Raw genomic sequence first — 13,385 nt, forward strand, 5'->3', positions numbered from 1 at the left:
AATGTGAAGAGGGTCAGATTGTGTGCCTGGTTTAGGGTGCTCACTCACTCACCCTCACCAGAGGTGTGGCTGTGTGTTAATGTGTGATGTGTTGGTGTGTTTCTCTCCCCACTTGCTGCCGTTAGGGTCACTAGTCAGCCTATCAGCAGCAAACACGGGAGAGGAATGGCCTTTAGTGGAACCTTCAACTTCATTTTATTGTCTTACCAGCATTCTGCAGAGTGGCTCCAAGGGCCACATAGAGTGGGTTCAGGGAATGCATCCAGCCCATGGGCCACTGATTGGAGAAGCCCACTTTGCAAGATATCAGCATTGCATTTGTAGAAGGGAAATATGTCTCGTGATCCAGTCTTAGTGTCACTTTTGCTTTGAGGAGAGCCAACACACACGGCTCTGATGCCTTCAAGCTTTCAATCCACATATAACTACTCTTATGTGCCTAATCTTAATAAACAAACAATGGAGTGAATTTTCCTGTTCCACCTGCCAAAGGAATTGTAGTAGGCGAAGGGTGGATCATGGAAAGGATCATTGACCTCGGATGGGATTTTCCAATTTCGGGGCAAGCCCTGCTGGAAAATCCCACCCAGTGTGTTTACCAAATCCCTCATGAGCAATTGGTGCTTTGTGTAAGTTCAGGGTTTATATCACTATAAGGACATGATCAGTGGAGATAAGGCAGGTGGTGGCAGATTAAGTAAAAGTTCAAGATGGTGAACAGCCTTAGGTCATGTTACATGGCATAAGAAGAACCTATAAGCTTTGTTTAGACCACAATGAAACTGCAACATCAGAGAATGTTGAAAATACGTTTCAACCGTGAATGCTTTGGAGACACAGCTCCAAGCTACTACTCAAATTAAGAGGCAGTAAGCAGATGGATGCTGTGTGGTGAGATTGCAGCACATAGCCTGCCAGTTCCATGAGTGGGGTGGCATGTTAGAGGACCAGCACTGTGTTAGCTCAGTTGGAAAGGGCATGTGGCGATGATGTGGGTTGGAGCGATAGTGAACAGGCAAAGTTAAAATTAAAAAAAAAACAAAACCATCATAAAAATCAGGCCAGGGAAGGCTGCAAATGTAAGAGATGGCTCTTTGGTTTAATTTGATTTATTATTGTCACGTGTATTAGTGTACAGTGAAAACTATTGTTTCTTGTGAACTATACAGATAAAGCATTCAATTCATAGAGAAAGAAAGGAGAGTGCAGAATGTAGTTACAGTCATAGCTAGGGTGTAGAGAAAGATCAACTTAATGCAAGATAGGTCCATTCAAAAGTCTGATGACAGTGGGAAGAAGCTGTTCTTGAGTTGGTTGGTACGTGACTTCAGGCTTTTGTATCTTTTTCCCAACAAAAGAAGGTTGAAGAGAGAACGTCTGGGGTGCGTGAGGCACTTAATTATGCTGGCTGCTTTTTGGAGGCATCGAGAAGTATAGACAGAATCAATGGATGGGAGGCTGGTTTGTATGATGGATTGGGCTTCATTCGTGACTCTTTGCAGTTTCTTCTGATCTTGGACCAGGGCCTCAGGAGCTGCTGAACAATAAATACATTAAATAAAATACAAAGCACCATTACGCTGTGGGTAAATATAGGGAAGCCAATTCACCCTTTCTCACATGGTGATAACACATCAAGCGGGTGATATTAGCTTTAGTGTTTGGAATCTTGCATTTTCTTAGCTTTCATGGATAGAGTTGTGCAATATCACTGTAGCAATCAATTGGATTTATGTACAATTTCACCATGGCCCCATATCTGGCACCTTAAATATGATGAGCCACATAAGCATTAGTTTTGCAGCACTCCACTGATCTGCAGCAAGCTGCTCTCCAACAGAATGGCAGCAGTGAAATGCAGGAGGCCCATTGAGAGGGAGGATGGCCAAAGCGGACATGGAATTGGGAAATCCGCTCAGTGTTTTCACTTCTCACCCATTGCCTCCGATCAGCCAGTGCCCAATGTTCTGTCTCCTCTCTGATTGACTGAGTCTCTTGTGTACAGGTACTTTGACAGAATTCTCACAGGTTCCAACGCCCAGAGACTGTCACCCATCTCAACAAGCAAAACAGTGATCTGAGCAACCTGCCTCTCCATCTGCAAAAGCCACACACATTGTACCATATGGAGAGCAGTACGTAAAGCTTTGTAGTTCACCAATGTTCTTCACATGAGTGTGTAGGAAGGTATTGTTAAGTTTCCATTCATTAGTAGATTCATGTAAACTGTGTTACATTGCTCCACTTTGCCACATTGCCTATACTTGGGTGTTGGGTTAGCTTTTCAGTTGCTTGTTGATGAGTGGGTTGACATATGCTGGTGTGTAATTGATAGAATGGAGTGTCAATGGGTTGGGGTAGATGGTATTGCTGGGGATGGGAGGAGAGTGATCATTGGTTGTGATTGTTACATTGTTACAGTATGGCTTTTTTTGACACCTCAGCAATGTGAATGGCTGCTGCTGCATTGGAGTTGCCACCTTCTTCCATCTCCTTCTTCTCTTCCTCCTTTTCGGATTGGTCATTGATTGACATGTGTTGTGCACCATGTTCCTCTTGCAGATACAACCTTCATTATTGCATAGAGTACACCAAGATCATTCTTGAGATCTGGCTGCTGACCAGCAAAGGATGTTTCCAGAAACCTCAGGTGCATATTGAGCAAGCTTATCAGTTTCACAAGGGCACTTCAGGTAGTCACATGGTTTTTGTTGTAGCATTCTTGGTATTTTGTTTTTTAAGGGATGGCATCAACCACATTTGGAGGGGATATATTTGGTCTCCTAGCGACTATCTCTTAAATTTGCTTGAAGAAACCTAAGCACCCTAACGACTATCAATACAGCTTGTGTTAACGTAATGGCTGCTCTAGGAAGCAACAAACACTGACCTACTTTTTGGCAGCTGTCTGGGAGATCCTGGATTTGTTCCCTGGAAGCACCCTTGAAGGATTCTGAGATAAAATAGTTGCGGCTGGCAGTCATTTGACAAGCCAATGCCAATGAACGGCAGCCATCCTCACCGAGCTGCCTGCCACAGATACACCTGTCCGTGACAGTGTCTACTTAAAGGTTGCAAATGTCAGCCACCAGCTAACCTCAGCCTAGGGAACCACTGCCCTTCCAAGGATCAAGAAAGCTAAATCTCCTTGTAACATTGGCTGGTTCATCTTGCAAGATTGAAGTCTGTGCTTCCCTTTATGCTGACCAACTCCCACAGCAGACAGTTAATGCTGCAGCCCTGTGCGCTGGCCAACCGCAGGGCTCACCACATGAAACTATTGCTGCTGCTTATAGCCATCCTGTTCCTCACCCGTGCTCCAATCTGAGGCAACAACAGTCCCAGTCCAAATTTCAGTACCTCCGAATGCAGGAATTAGTCTCTCACTGTAACTAAACTGAACAAACTCTTTCATAATGACAGACATTTGTGAGCACAAATTATTTATCACTCTAATTGTCTGACTCTTAATGAACCCATGAATTGGTGTTCAATCTTCTCCCTTTCCTTGACTGGTGTTTCATGAAGCCTGGGAAACCATCCACATGCCATTAAATCTAAATGCCTTTTGGTAATTGGAGATGCAGTGGTACAGGGCTATTGCTACTGAACTAATAAAATAGAGACCCAGCTTAATGATCTGGACCCTGGGTTCAAATCCCACCGTGACAGATGGTGGAATTTAACTATAATAGATATCTGGAATTAAAATCCAATGGTAAGCCCTCCTTACTAACATCTGGCATCTGGCGGCTTGTGCCAAAACTGGAGGATCTGTCTCATAGACTAGTCAAACAACAACTGAACATAGTCATAATGTCCCACACATCACCGTCACTATTCCTGGGTATGTCCTGTCCCACTGACAATATAGAGCGAGCAGCAGTGGCAGCAGAGTGGCATAAAGTTGGGAAGGAGTTCCCCTGGCAAGTCTTCAACATTGACTCTGGACCCCAAAAAGTACCCCCCTCAGCTGATGGGTCAATACTCCACCATGTTGAATATCATTTGAAGGAAGCACTGAGGGTGGCAAGAGCACAGAATGTGCTCTAGGTGGTTCCTAAAGGGCTGGCCTTGCACAGATGGTGAGGGAACCAACAAGAGGGAAAAGCATAATTGACCTCACCCTCATCAACCTGCCTGCCACAGATGCATCTGTCCATAACAGTATCGGTAAGAGTGACCACCACACAATCCTTGTGGAGATGAAGTCCTGTCTTCACATTGAGGATACTCTCCATCACGTTGTGTGACATTACCACTGTGCGAACTTTGAATAGATCTAGCAATTTAAGACTGGGCATCCATGAGCATTAATCAACAGCAGTAGAATTGTACTCAGCCACAACACAACCTCATAGCCTGGCATATGCCCGCGTTATCATTATCACCAAGCCAGCCGATCAGTCCTGATTCAATGAAGAGGGCAGAAGGGCATGCCAGGAGCAATATCAGATATACTTAAAAATGGAGGGTCAATCTAATGAAGCAACAACACAGCGTGCCAATCAGCAGTGGCAACAAGTGATAGACAGAGCTCAGTGATTCCACAATCAACAGATCAGATCCAAGCTCTGCAGTCCTGCCACATCCAGTGGTGAATGGTGATGGAGAATTAAACAACTCACTGGAAGAAGAGGCTCCACAAATATCCCCATCCTCAATGACGATGGAGACCAGCATATCAGTGCAAAAGATAAGGCTGAAATATTTGCAACAATCTTCAGCCAGAAGTGCTGAGCGGATGATCCATCTTGGCCTTCCCCAGAGGTCCCCAGCATCACAGATGCTAAGTTTCAGCCAATTTGATTTATTCTGCAGGATATCAAGCTGAAAGCACAAGATAGTGCAAAGGCTGTTTGCCCTGACAATATTCTGGCAACATTACTGAAGACTTGTCCTCCAGAACTTGCTGTGTCCCTAGCCAAGATGTTCCAGTCCAGCTACAAAATCCTGCAACTCCCTCCACTAACATCACTGTGAGTGTACTTACCCTTAGGGACAGCAGCTGTTCAAGAAGACAGCTCACAACATTTCCTCAAGGGCACCAAGGGATGGCCAATAAATATGGCTTAGCTGGCGACACCCACACCCTGTAAATGAATAGAAAAATGTTACTACAATTTATGTATTCAAAAGCTACCCTGTCTCTCCAGACGGATTGCTCACATTCAGCCAAAAACACTTGAGTTAAACATGGAAGTTAGCCCATCTACTAGCAGCCCTGGTTTCAGGGTGCACTGACATCTCTGACTCCTTTAACTCCCTTTCCCACACTTTACCCAGACGTTCTCCCATTATAAACTCCCCTTTGCTGTCTATGGTCAGAATTTTAGAGACAGTGTAGGTCTCAAATTTCAATCCACCAGTGTCATGGATTCATCATAAATACTTGTAAAAACCTAAAATAAAAGTCTTCAAAGGGTATCATTTTCGTGCAGAAAAAAACTTTTCTTAAGATATTTATAGACTAATGATGCAATGGCTCAAGTGTTTCATGACTTACTTTTATCATCAGGATAGAGATATTTTCCTTTTCTCCTGTCTCTTCCCAAACTCAAAGTAAAATGCTTTGCCCACACATGTTGAATTCGATTGGAGGAAAGAAAGTGACACATTGGCAGATTGCAGGGAAAAATGATAGACAATCCTGAAATCCTGAATCTTAAAAGACAAAATTCTTTGTAATGTTCTTCAGTGGAAGAGTTTGGATCAGTTTTCAGCTTTGATCCTGATTATAAAAATGACAATGGTTCTGCATAAATCTCATCAACAGGCATGTGTGTGTGTTTTGTATGTGTGTGTGTGTGTGTGTGTGTGTGTGTGTGTGTGTGTGTGTGTGTGTGTGTGTGTGTGTGTGTGTCTTCATGCACATGTAAAATTTTATTGCTTTGGTCTATTAAAAAAGTGATCTCTTGGCATAAAGCTTTATGTGCTTCATTAAAGTAGGCCGGAACATACTCTGCTTAATCATTGTTATGCCTGTTGCAAAGTGAGAAAGGTGTTCTATTGTTTGGTTTAAGGTTATATCCTATCATACAATCATAGAATCTCTACAATGTAAAGAGCCTAAAAATGAGGGGTCAGTCTGGAGGAGCAACAACACAGGATAACCTGCGTGCCAATCAGCAGTGACAGCAAGTCATTGACAGAGCTCAGTGATTCCACAACCAACAGATCGGATCCAGCCGCTGCAGTCCTGCCACATCCAGTCATGAATGATGATGACGAATTAAACAACTCACTGGAAGAAGAGGCCCCATAAATATCCCCATCCTCAATGGTGATGGAGACAAGCATATCAGTGCAAAAGATGGGCCATTCGGCCCATCTAGCCTGCACCAACAACAATCCCACCTATTCCTGTAATCCCATGCATTTACTGGAAAACAGAACACCCGGAGGAAACCCACACAAACATGTGGAGAATGTGCAAACTTCACACAGACAGTCACCCAAGGCCGAATTGAACCCGGGTCCCTGGCACTATGAGGCAGCAGTGCTAACCACTGTGCCACCGTGCTGCTATCAGAGGCTTTATTATAAATTTCACGAAACATTTGGTTAGGTCTTTATAAGATTTATATGGCGATCAAGGAATACCTGAGCAAGTCAGTGATATAATCAAGAGCTTCTGATAATATCAGTAACTCAGTGAACTAAACTCATACATCAAATAACCCATTATCCAAAGTGAAAGGTCAGAGTCACACATTGAAATCACTTCTTGATTTCTGTTTTTCATTTCTAAATTTTAAGTTTATTATTCAGTTTGTTCGCCAATATTAAATTTAGTCACAGTGTTGATTGACTCCATGTCATTGACATGCTGTGTATTTACTCTGGATTCAGCATCCTAACTTTGTAACTGAAAACTTATGGACGAATAATTATTTGCAGTTACTAGGAGATCCTGTTGTCTAGGAATATTATTAGATTGTTATTGCATTTGGACACTGAGGGAACAGCATAAGCCACTCTTCTAAGTTAATGGCATAAGAAGGCTAAAAACTGTAGTTCAAAGGTCATTTAAACATATTTGAGAGAAGTCAGGTTACTCATTCTTCCACAGATAGTTACAGGTGCACCAACCTCTGATCTTCCTCACCCTCCAATAACAATCCTTTTTTTAACTTCATTTTATGGGATGGGGGCATCACTGGCAAAGCCAACATTTGTTGCCCATCCTTAATTGCCCTTCGTTTCAGAGGGCATTTGAGAGTCATCAACACTGGCGTGGGTCTGGATTGACATGTAGATCAAACCAGGTAAGGATAGCAGATCTATTTCCTTATAGAACATAGTGAGCCAAATGGGTTTGTATGACAATCGACAACGGTTCCATGGTCATCATTTGACTTTTAATTCCATACTTTTACTAAATATACACTTCACCATCTGCCACAATGGAATTTGAACTCCAATCTCCAGAGCATTACCATGGGTTTCTGAATTCTAGTCCAGTGAAAATACTACGAAACCACTGCCTACCCCAAATCTACTGTAGCTAACCTTGGGTGAGGATAGTGATGAACAATGATAGAGAAGGTTTAGCATTAATAATGGAGTCTTTGATGCATGCAGCTGCTATAGTTAAATCTTTATAGTTGGCTTAAACGATGATGGCTTATAATGTTACCAAAATAGCTCCATATACAGGGCAGCACGGTGACACAGCAATTAGCACTTTTGCCTCACAGTGCCAGAGTTTGGGTTCAATTCCGGCCTCAGGTCACTGCCTGTGTGGAGTTTGCACGTTCTCCCTGCGTCTACATGGGTTTCCTCTGGGTGCTCCGGTCTCCTCCCACAATCCAAAGGTCTGTGAGTTAGGTTGATTGGCTATGCTAAATTCACCTTAGTGTCAGGGGATTAGCAGCATAAATATGAGGGGTTACAAGAATAGGGCCAGGGTGGGATTGTGATCGGTGTAGACTTGATGGGCCAAATGGCCTCCTTCTGCACTGTAGGGATTCTATGATACATGTACTGATCCATGATATATCAAATGATTCCAAGAATCCAAACCAAGTGCCAAGCCCAAACATAATTCATTGCAAGTTAGTAATTTATAGTCAGTTCAAACATCTGGTGTGGAAATAAAATGTTTTCGTGTCATTCAAGTGTGAGCGGCTGCCATACTCCAGCGCTAGTTCTATTATCCCAATAAATCTAACATCAGGAAGACCGTTCTACTTACCAAATCACATTAAATCTGTTTTTTTTAAATCATTGGGCATAGGCATTCATCCTTTGTTCTTGTCAGTACATTCTCTCAAAATAGTATTCAAGATATGCCAAACCAACCTAGCACATATGGGACATCTTAAAATGATGGGCTGGTGACTGATTCACTTCATTTTGAAGCATCAACCACTGAAAGGAACTAGAACTAAAAGCATTGATGCATGCATCCTGGCCAACAACTACTCATCGCTAAAATGAAGGATCTGGTCATTAACTTACTGTTGTCTGTGCCATATTACTGGTTTCTTCACAGGCTACATTGCAACACTGCAATAATACTGTAGTATAGTGGTAACATCCTAAGGTTATTAAAGATCTTACACAAATATACTTATTTCCTTCTTTCTTGTTACTTTGAATGATATGCAAGTTCTCGTTAGCTATAATGCTCCAAAATAATCCGCAAATGCAATAACACGGTCAATAGTTTATGTAAGGATGAAATCTTATGACAGCAGATACAAGGTTTTACCTCATTGGGATAGTAATCTTTCAAAGGCCATTGAATTAACACAAAAGAAACACAACCGACACAGTCTGAATCCAAACTGGCATGATTTACGGTGAAACAGAAAGGAATAAGCACGAACACGTCTCCTACTCTAAAAACAACATACCAAGTGAATGAGGCACAGAAATGTGTGGCACAAAATTCTTTGAGCTGGAATCAAGCCACCGATCCTGATATGCACCACTGAATCATTGAACCCAATGAAATGGAAAGTCATCAGATGGAAATAAGCAGGAAGTCATTCAGTGCATCTTAATGACTGAAGCACAGAGATCAGCAAACTCGTGATATTTTAAAGCCTGTTCTTCATGTTTTGCAGATTGCAATAATAGTTGTTCATATCTCACTGATATACCTTCCTGATAAAGCATATTTTTATTATTCACAATTAGGCTTACATTAACACTGCAATGAAGTTACTGTGAAAATCCCCTAGTCACCACACTGTGACACCTGTTCCGATATGCTGAGGGAGAATTTGGCATGGCCGATGCACCTAATCAGCATGTCTTTTGGACTGTGGGAGGAAACCGGAACACATTGCAGGAAACCCATGCAGACACAGGGAGAATGTGCAAACTCCGGAAAGACAGTGACCCAAGCTTGGAATCGAATCCGGGTCCCTGGCGCTGTGATGCAGCAATGCTAACCACTGTGTCACCATGCGACCCTATGTGAAATCATGATAAATGCCACATAGTGGAGTTGGACATGATAGTGGAGCTGGACACTTTAGGAACTTTCAAGCAGTTATTGGATATGCACATGGGGCACACCAGAATTATAGGGAATGGGATAGCTTGCTCTTGGGATTGGACATAGCTCAGCACAACATTGAGGGCAGAAGGGCCTGTACTGTGCTGTAATGTTCTATGTTTCTATGTTCTATCACATCAGATCTAAGAGATAGTGTTGAACCCATGGTAAACACATCACCATTTCATTACATCTCTAGTATTTTCATTTCTTCTTTTTTAGGTTTCAGAAAGTAGTTTGGCAGATTCTTTGAATGAGTTAGTGAATGTAAGGTTTTAAGTGCTGATATTTTGTTTTATGATTTGTTGATAAGTATCCAGAAGGCTGCTTAAGCTGGTACGAACCCATGTGTCTCAACAACAAACTTCTTTCAAGAGTAAAATAAAGGCAATTTGAATTGCAAATCAATATCTGATCACATGTATAGCTCATTAAAATATGTTGTTGTGTCTGCACACTAATGATTGGCAGAGATGGATAGGAATTAGCCAGCTCTCCCCATCTTTATCCTCATCTTCCATTCGAAACTAATGAAGCCGAAAGTGGAACAAAAAGCCCCTTTGTGCTCATTCTGCGAAATCCTCACAGTGTGCTGAAGATCTGAACATTATTCATGAAGGTAATGGAGAAGAAAAGCAGCTGCAAGCTTCACAGACAGCTCCAAGGAAGGCAAACTTCTCCTTGGCAAGACTGCCTCTCAAAAATCTCACATTCCCACATATTGCAAACTATGCACCCATTATGCAAGCTCCTTTGACTAATTACCATCCATAACACAGTTTATATTTGCACTTCTGATTTTCTGGCCATCCCTATCACTAATGTCATTCCACAACTGCGTGTATAATATTGACGCTCATCATACCCCAGTCACCACACCAAATGTTGTATGTTCATTACAGGTGTAAAAAAGGAAATTCGCTCACCTAGAATCTTAAGTTTCCAGAATAAAAAAGCAATTAAATGTTGATTGACTTGGGGCTCTGTCTATTCAACAAAATTGGAATTCATAGCCTTAAAGTCCACCTTAGCATCAGAATAAAATGTACATTAACATGGTATGAAACTTCTTGGTCTCTTACAAGATCCAACATACTATGGGAAGTGTTAGGGGAGATCCGTTAATTCTTACATTAAAAAAAATTGCTGATAATATATAATAGGTCGGTGAATATGTGAAAAAGACTAACAGATTAATATAGAGGCAAAATACTGTGGCTGCTGGAATCATTCACATATTTCAATCTCTTTATAGATACTATTAGCATCTTTCTCAGCCTTTATCATCACCACTTACATTTCCTTTGTCCAATTACAGCTCCCCTCCCACCCTCGTAGTATAAATCTTATGTGATTTTCTTTGCCTTCAGTTCTGACAAAGGGTGATCCTGATTCGAAACATTGGCTCCATTCTCTCTTCACAGATGCTGTCAGACCTGTTGGGTTTCGCCAGCATTTTTGTTTTTACTAACAGATTAATGTTTCAGCCAAGTCTGTTATTCAAAAATTGGCTATTTCACCAGAATGTGAATCTCCCCATTTCTCGCTGAGAGCTATTACCAGTTATTTCCATGGGGATTTAACTGATCTCCTGCCATAACTTTAGCAAGCCTTTTGGCTAAGATACAAATTAGATCAAGCCTTGGAGGAGGAGCTACACCTACTCTAATCAGCTTGGATCATGTAGATCAAATCCAAGACAGGATGTGAGAGCCCTGTCTTGTCAGCTTGGATTGGGAATGTCCTAACTTGTTGGGACTCTGAATTGGCTTTAATTTGACTTGATTGGATTGGAATAAAGTAAGCAAAAAAAAAGGTTCAGTTAAAATCCCAGAGAAATTATGTAAATGGCTGTTCTTGCCATTTCTCTGGGAGTTTCCACTAATCAACTGCCAAAGTAATGGCAGGGGATTGTAGCACTTTATCAGGTTTTACAGCACAGAAGCAGGGTACTTTCCTCATGATGGATGTGTGACAGAGTATCATTTACCAGAATCTTTCCCAAATCCCTCCTAAAATTGTTCGTTCTCAAACACTTAAAACCATTTCCTTTTCGAAAGTTGCTATGGATCCTGTTTTCATCACTTGTAGGCATTCCATGTCCTTAACATGCACCACAGTGTGATAAAAATACTTTTCTTAGTTTGTGCCATTGGTGATGATCTGAAATGAATGCCCCCTATTCATGCCTCACAATCAATTAACCTCATTTTTTCCTATTTACCTTATTAAAACCCCAAGCAACTTTTTATTACTCTGGATCTCCTCATTAACTGCTAATGAAAACAGTTTCAGTTTCATTCGCCTCTATTCAAAACTAAAGGCTTTAGTCCATATGGTATGAAAGTGATTTTTTTTTAATTCATTTGTGGGACATGGGGTTGCTAGCTAGAGAGCATTTATTGCCCATCCCCTGTTACCCTTGAAGGACAGTTGGCAGTTAATCACACTGCTGTGGCTCTGGAGTCACATGTAGGCCAGATCAGGGAAGGACAGAAGATTTCCTCCCCGAAAGGACATTCATGAATCAGATGGATTCCACACTCTCTCCAAAGCATTCACATCTTTCCTATAGCATGCTGCCCAGAATGGTATACAATATTCCAGCTGAGATCTAATTAATATCTTATAAAAGTTCAGCATAACCTCTTTGGTTCGATACTCTATGCCCCTATAATTAAAGCCCAGGATACAGTATACTTTATTAACCGCTTTCCCTGCCTGTCCTACACCCAGTTCCTTCTGCTGCTGCACTCCTTTAAGAATTTTACCCCTTGTTTTATACTGTCTCTCTGTGTTCTTTCTACCAAAATGCACCATCTCACACGTCTCCACCTGAACTTCCACTGCCACCTCGGAAGGATGTAATTGCACTACAGAGAGTACAGAGGAGATTTAAGAGGATATTGTTCAGAATGGAGAATTTTAGCTATAAGGAAAGATTAAAATGTCTTGGTTCTCAATTCGCCAGCATTTCCACACCATTGGAACATAGGAGAATGAGGGGAGATTAACTGAAGTGCATAGAATTATACGTGGTCTGAAGGTGAACAGGAAGAACCTGTTTTTGCTATAAGTGACATAGAATTATATTTGACAGAAGGATTAGAGAGGAGCTGAGGAATAATTTTTTTCACCCAAAGACTGGCAGGACTCTGGAACTCACTGCCTGAAAGGATGGTAGAAGTTGTCGTTCTCTCCTCACACCTAGTGATGCATGCGATAAACTTTAATTTGTCCCCATAGTGACATTTTTCCCAGAACAGGTCACTAACCTCTCACCAGTGGCCTTTAAATTGAAGGGTGCCACTGTGCATCAGGTATGGCTGACCAGGAGTCTCTCCCACCCTTACCAACTGCCAGAGGCATATTGGAAAGATTATGCAGATTGATACTCAACCTGTTAACCACATTATGAATGCTATCAAGTCCTGGGGTGGGACTCGAACCAAGAACTTGTAGTTCAGAGACAGAGACTCTACTCATTGAGCCACAAGATCTCCTGGTGGTAGAAGTGCAGCCAAATAAAAAACAGTGTGACCTCCTCTGAAAGCATAACAATGGCAGAGAGAAATTGCAAGGAGAATAAACCCTGAGCCAGCAACTCATTGAAAGTTCAATTGTTTGCGGTATTCTGTCTTATTTGCAGACACCCACTCGAACACTACCAAACACTGCACATGATAAACATGTTGTTCGTCCATCATCGTCAGTGAGGACCTCGACACGATTAGTCATTTTGAGGCTGGTTGCGATGTGTCCGAAGATGACTGATCAGGCCAATTCGGGCATGGAATGTCCTGGCACATATTGGACAGACTTGTGTAGACACTGTAGTTGTTGTGCTGGTGGCTCTGGACTTGCGCAGCTCGCA

General features: G+C 41.9%; 1 long non-coding RNA gene across 2 annotated transcripts; it reads right to left on the reverse strand.

Annotated features, from left to right (window-relative positions):
- Window positions 1–1,166: 1,166 nt before the first annotated feature.
- On the reverse strand, window positions 1,167–8,767 carry LOC145350598 (uncharacterized). Of its 2 annotated transcripts, none has more exons than XR_013888230.1 (3): window positions 8,717–8,767; window positions 4,994–5,093; window positions 1,167–1,534 (listed from the first exon to the last, which is right to left on the reverse strand). It is a non-coding gene; the product is annotated as an uncharacterized LOC145350598 (long non-coding RNA). The 2 variants fall into 2 exon arrangements; XR_013888233.1 differs by having other exon boundaries at window positions 1,167–1,537.
- Window positions 8,768–13,385: the final 4,618 nt, after the last annotated feature.

Source organism: Carcharhinus amblyrhynchos, chromosome 1, assembly GCF_965287045.1.
Source record: "Carcharhinus amblyrhynchos chromosome 1, sCarAmb.v2.hapA, whole genome shotgun sequence".
Lineage (NCBI taxonomy): Eukaryota > Metazoa > Chordata > Chondrichthyes > Carcharhiniformes > Carcharhinidae > Carcharhinus > Carcharhinus amblyrhynchos.